The sequence below is a fragment of the Mus caroli genome, chromosome 3, assembly GCF_900094665.2.
Source record: "Mus caroli chromosome 3, CAROLI_EIJ_v1.1, whole genome shotgun sequence".
Lineage (NCBI taxonomy): Eukaryota > Metazoa > Chordata > Mammalia > Rodentia > Muridae > Mus > Mus caroli.
The window spans coordinates 110,458,256-110,464,895 of record NC_034572.1 but is presented as its reverse complement, the minus strand read 5'-3'; positions in this window follow the sequence as shown (position 1 = coordinate 110,464,895).

The window sequence follows — 6,640 nt, the reverse complement described above, 5'->3', positions numbered from 1 at the left end:
CCTACTGCAGTCAGTGCACACTTGGTAATTGCTTTATGAATGTAGAATTATGGAAGCTTCCACCCACAGTATATGTTCATAGATGGAGCACAGAGCTTCAAAATGTGCTTTATTTTTAACAGATAAGTTATGTTTTTAATATAATAAATGCCAACTATACTTAACATAACCTATTTGTGCTAAAGAATAATTGGACATAATAAAACAGGCCACCAGGACGTAAAGCAATTCTGTTAAATTATTTCCAGTTTCCCACTGTGAGATAGTTTACATTTTCAAAATGGAAATTACTGGGCATATTTATGGAATTTTTTTCAAGGGGAAAAAAGCCTAGAGTCATACCTTGATGACAGAGTGTTTGCTTAGCTTGTGTCAAGCCCTTCGTACTATCCCTAAAACCATCAAGAGAGAAAGAAGGGAGTGTGAGAGGGGAGGGAGGGGGAAAAAGAGAGGAAAGATTTAAAATAGCCATATTAGGTTATCTACAATGTGGTCACCATCCACCTCAGAAAATCTCTAGGGTACAGTGCTCTTACTGAGGGCCATCAATGAAAGACTGTGCTGTGCTGTGCTGTGCTGTGCTGTGCTGTGCTGTGCTGTGCTGTGCTGTGCACTGTCTATTTGAAAGTCTCAGAAGGTATGGTTTACCTTATCCAGCCACCGTAATTAAGCGAGTGCTTTTAGACTGTGAAAGGATAGTTGCTGTTTGGCCTAAGAGCACTTAGGCAGAGCGCTTCATTCCGTGTGATGCTGCATACTGTTGTTTATTTACAATCCCAAACGCTCTGTGCCTTGGTTTTTCACTCACCAAAACCAACCTTACTCTACTAGATGAAACGTAAACTTAACAGTTTAACCAGTATGCTGTGATATTTTAGCGAGTCTCAGAGATGACTGTGGAAACAGGAGGCCTGTCATTTCAGTGAGCACCATCACCTATAAGCGGTAATCATTTCTACTGTGTCTTAAACTGCTCTGACTCCTGAGCAAGTGTTCATGTCTGTGTGTCAAAATAAAAGTTTTTTCTAAAGGACTCTCTTTGCTTTCCTCCATGGGTTTTACTGTACATTTCCCTGTCGTCATGAGCGTTGTGCAGAGACTCACCTTGTATAGGATGTAGGAGGAGCAGGGAGTGGGGGGGAAGAAAGGTCCAGAGATTATTAAAGTAGCTGTGTGAAGTAAGCTTTCAGTGTCTCCCTAAGTCTGTGAGCATCTACTCCTTTGGTATATCTTGAGTGCGGTGAATTTTTATTTACGTTTTACTTACCAGCTCACAAATACTGTGGCAAATGGATGTGAACATTTACTTTCTGAAAAAGCCAGACAATTTTTGTTTTCAACTATACTACCGAGCAATCTAAGCATGTAGAATATCTTCTAATAACCAAAGCGGTTCCATTCTGGTTTTGCCTTGCTTAGTGTTGCTTCATTGTTTTTAGAGCAGATGGTTTTTTTTTTCTAATATATGTGGCTTCATTGTTTTAATTGGTGTGGGTATCTAACTTACAAAGCTTTTACATTTTCTTTAACTGGGGCTCATGTGGTCCCGACTAGCTCTTGTAAACTTAGTCGGACAGTAAGTCAATAAACTCTGCTTGTTTCCTCCTGAGCCTGTGTGTGCCCAGCAGCCACTTCTAGTACATTTGCATCTGCTTCAGTGGTTGGTCTTTCCCCCAGGTTACCATAGTCCAGAGTCATGAGTTGAATGTGATTCGTGGTGATATCTTCTACAGACATTCAGGTTTTCTTTCATTGTTACCTGCCTGTTCACTTGTTTAACTCTTCTTGTCTATTCACCCCCAGGCTCTGCCCCACCCCAACCCTATTCTGGGGACTAAACCCCTGGCCAGCTTTAGGCTTGCTGGGAAGGTGCCTAACACTGAGCTAACCCCTCAGCTCCTAGGTTTGGCTCCTTTGTTTCAGTGTTTGCTAAACCCTTTTCCACCCTTCTCACCAGGCCCTACCTTTTGTTTCCAAAGCCTTGCTCCATACTTGTAGCTGTTTGTTTTTCTTCAGTGTTTTTCCAAGTCCCAAAATTGTTAGTACTTTTAATTAAATTGCGTGGATGCTATCAATAAATTTGATAAGTGCCAACATTTACTTAATCTTGTAGCTTAAGGATATAGAATGTCTAGGCTCTTCTTTTCCTTAACTTCCTAGTTCTTCCTAATGTTTATGTTGTGGGTTTCTGTGATCAGTTTGGTTCATCTTAATATTAAACCGGTTGGTCAGAATAAGAAATTAAGGTTCAACAAACATATATAAACTCCCTCCTTTGTGACCAACAGTTTGCATTACAGTTATTGCACATGTTTTCTAAATGAGACAATTACTCTAAGTCACACAATAGTGAAACATTGGGACAAAATTCAGCCCCTCATCTTCAAGTCAGAAATCCTCTTTAGTAGATCCTTAACACTGCAGTAGGCCGTGCTTGCCTTCAGCCTTCCTGCCAGCATACGTTCACGGGTCCAGCTGTGGCTGGCGTCAGCTGCCCTCTGATTGTGGAAAGCATTAGATCCTGTCCTGAAGGAGTCTGGGTACTCGCTTAGTGTCCTCTGGTCAAAATGTTTCTAGCCTGTATTCCTGGGTAAACATTCAGAATGACATTGCCAAGCACAGGCTAAGTTACACCACTGGAGTAACTTTGCAAATAGAAATGTCATATCAAAGATGACACCGGTGGTCAAAGAGTTGGGACTAGAAATTTTAGCCAGGAATTAAATCTCATGCTCAGTGTGATAATTAATTGGGGGGGGGGGCTTGAGGGGGTGAGCAAGTCCTGTCTGTGGAAGCTGACTAGTAAATATGGCACTTAATTCTGCCAATGTTCAGGTCAAGCAATTTAAGGCAGTTAGCATATTTTGAAAGTAGGGAACTGTTGTTTTGTTTTGAGACAAGGTCTCACTTTATAGCCCAGGGTTGGCCTGGAACTCATTTTGTAGCCCAGTCGGTCTTCAAACTCAAGGCAGTCCTCCTGCCTTAGCCTTCCAAATGCTGGGATTATAGATCTAAACCATAGTGTCCAGATACTGCTCAGTTTTAATAGATACACTATAGGGAGGAATGCTCCAAAAATGATTCATCTTGTAATAACGTGAGCATAGTTCAGGTCAGCCGGCCTGGTTGATCTCAGCTCCTTCATTCAGGGCAAGGGCTAGCTCAGTTCCTCTGCCCTGGCTGTGATAGTACTGGGTAGAGCAGCAGTCTTCAACCTGTGGGTCACATGTCAGATGTCTGCATTATGATTCGTAACAGTAGCAACATTGCAGTCATGAAGTAGCAACAAAATAACTCATGGTGTCTACATGAGGAACGGTGTTAAGGGTCCCGGCCTTAGGAAGTATCTGTTGAGGACTGTGCTTTCCTCTCGCCCTGATTTTTTCTTTGCTTCCCTGGCTCCCCTTTCTCTCCTTTCTCTCCTTTCCTCCTCTTATGTCTGGCAGCATTTTCTCACTGCAGAAACTGTCAACAAGAACTTCTCTCTCTCTCTCTCTCTCTCTCTCTCTCTCTCTCTCTCTCTCTCTCTCTCTCTCGCACACACACACACACACACACACAAAATGACAAACTCCCCCCCTCATCCAAAAAGAAATCTACCTGTATTTCAACAATAGATTAATGCTGAAATTTTGACTCATACAAACTAGGTTTTTTTTTTTTTTAAACTGGTAGATTATTAATTTGAATAACATACGGAGAATTTCAAGTTTGCTTAAGATCTCTTTGGATAAGAACACCTATTACAAAATATTTGAGGACTAGAGTTTGTCACAAAGATAAGACTCCAACCGCCTTCAGATTACTTCCTTCTGGACGTGGAAGCTGGGTAAACAGGAGAGTTACCTCCTCCTTGTAAAATGTTTGTACTGGAAATGTTGAAAGACCAGCTCTGTGTTCTCAGGACTGTAAATTATCTAAGCATTTTGATGGATCACGCTGGCTTAATTTCCTCTCTCTAGTTAAAAAGAAATGCAGTTGTTTACATCTTGCTTGTAGCTAATCTTAAAAGAGAGCCCTGTTTCACTCAGGTCTTCAGGGCACATGTGCTACAGAATGTTTTGGAAATGTGTGACTTGCGCAAAGGACGTAGCTTGGTGGTAGAGCACTTGCCTAGAATGTGTGAAGAAGTCCTGTGTGTGTGTGTTTAAAATGTAATTTTTAATAAAACTTTTTAAAAAGTATTATTCTATTGTACATGTGTTTTCCTTCACTGTATATCAAATCAGTGTACCAGATATATGCCTGGTGCCCACAGAGGCCAAAAGAAGACATCAGATCCTTTGGAACTGGAGTTATGGGAACCTGGCATGTGGGTCCTGGAAATCAAACCCACGTCCTCTGGAAGAACAGCTTTTAACTGCTGAGCCATTTCTCCAGCCTTTTTTTTTTTAATTGTGTCTGTCAGAGTATGAGTTTGTGCACATAAAGGCCGTGTTCATGAAGGATAGAAGAAGGCACTGCGTCTTCTAGAGCTGGAGTTGGAGGAAATTGTAAGTCACCCAACTTGGGTGCTGGGAACTGAACTCTGGTCTTCTGTCACAGCAGTAAGTGCTCTTAACTGCCGAGCCATCTCTCCAGTCCCAAGAACCAAAGGCCTGCTGCTTTTTTAATCCTTAGCAATGCTAAAAGAGAGAGACACAGAGACAGAGAGACAGAGAGAGAGAACTATAAGCATGGCCCTTTTTTCCTGGAAGAATTCTGATAATCCTTAACAAACAAGATGTATAAAAGAAGGATTGCATTAACATCAGTTTGTACTTAATGTTAAGAAGGGGGAAGTCGTAGGTATGTTTGAAGGATTGGTTTTTGATGGCTTCTGTTCTGTCCTGTGTTCTGCAAGTGATCACTAATTAAGGGCACAATGAAACCATTGAATGAATGACTCCATGGGTGGAAAGGTTTACTTGAATAGCAAACTGTCACCTGGGGATGATAGAGACCAACCAGATGCATTGGGGGGAGTCCAAAGCTACCACAGCCGCTACCTCTTGAAGGCAGAGAGAATAGCAAAAAGGCGAAGAAGAGAGCAGTGTATAGCTTTAGACTGGGGGTAATCTGGAAGATCCTGGTGGCTTTGATATGGGTTACAGGTCCGTGTTATTGGGTACTAAGGAGCCTGGAGACTAGTGTGGGGCTTTGCTATGCCTTACAGGTCTGGGCTAATAGGGAGCTAGAAGATATTAGCTTGTAAGAATTACTTCATGATCCCTTGCAGAATACAGAACAGAACAAAAGCCACCACAAGAGCAAGGCTTCAGGCATACCTAGGATGTCCTCCTTCTCTCTCACCTAACACTAAGTAGAACTGATGCTAAGAATCATTTGACGGAGGTAGTGGGAAATAAGAGAAGTGGCCCTTCCTGGCAGGCAGAAAACTATGCCACAGGTGTCCAAGGAATGCTAAGTGTCAGTTTGTAGTTTGGGGTTTGGGGCCTAACGATCACAAAGTGCTGTTGCTTTTCCAGCCAGTGAGCTCCAGGACCCACGTATCTCTGTGTCCTCAGTGCTGGCTTTACAGACAACAACTGCTGCACCTGGCCTTTTGTGTGAGGAGGTGCTGATACCATAAACAATGTATCAATCGCTTTATAAACTGAGCCACTTCCAACAAGAGGCACAGGCATCGCCATCGTTTCCACCACATCACTGACTGGCGTGTAGGCAGTTCTCTCTTTACTTCTGGATTTCTGAGATTCAGAAATCTTTCCTTCACTGGAGCTTTCAAAATTCTTACATAGCCCCAAAATCTGGTCCCTTAAGAGTCCCCAAAGCCTGTCCTTCCCAGGAACTTTTCCAGAACCACTTAAAAAAGAAACACTTTCAGGTTATAGATACTTGCAGAAGCATTCAGGAACAAGCAATCATAAAACACATGCACTGTGTGCAGGAGGCGAAAGACTTAAAACAGCCATGGTTAAGGACCTGACTGGAGTCCATCTCGGTGGGTTCACAAGGGAACCTGCCTATTTCTATATGTGGTAAGAAACACTAACTTCTTATTAACATGGCATTGTAAGGTTATTATATCTATGATTGCTAACATGAAACTCAGACATCAGATATCCATGAGGTTTGTACAATCTTTGTAACATTTCTACCAATAACACACACATAAAATACATAAGGAAGAGTCAACCTCATTCTTTTGATAATCTTTCCTGTGAAGCTTATCAAATGAACCTAAATAATTTAACAATGAGGAGAGAAAACAAACCCATTGAGATTTTTCCACGGGAGCTTTTGGAAAAACCCTAAAGTCAGTCTGAGATGGAAAGACTTTGTTCAGCTAGATGTAGCATTACTCTCCTATAGCCCAGCTACTTGGGAGGCAAAAGCACGTGGATCACTTAAGCTCGGGGATTCGAGACCATCGTAAACAACATAGTGAAGCCCAAATGACAAGCTGTCCAGGACAAGTTAACCCAGCAGGCCAGCTTTGGTTCCTCATGCCAGTCCGTTTTACCATACATGATTTTATGTGCTATGAGGAAATGGCTGGCCAGGGAGATAAATGAAGCAATATCTGCTGTGTAACTTTCCCAGAGAAATGTCCAGCACATGCAGCATGGTGCTGGGGGAGGGGTGGTCAGAGCTGACTCACGCAAGCCCAGGTTGCTAGGGAAACTGGCTCCTTGTG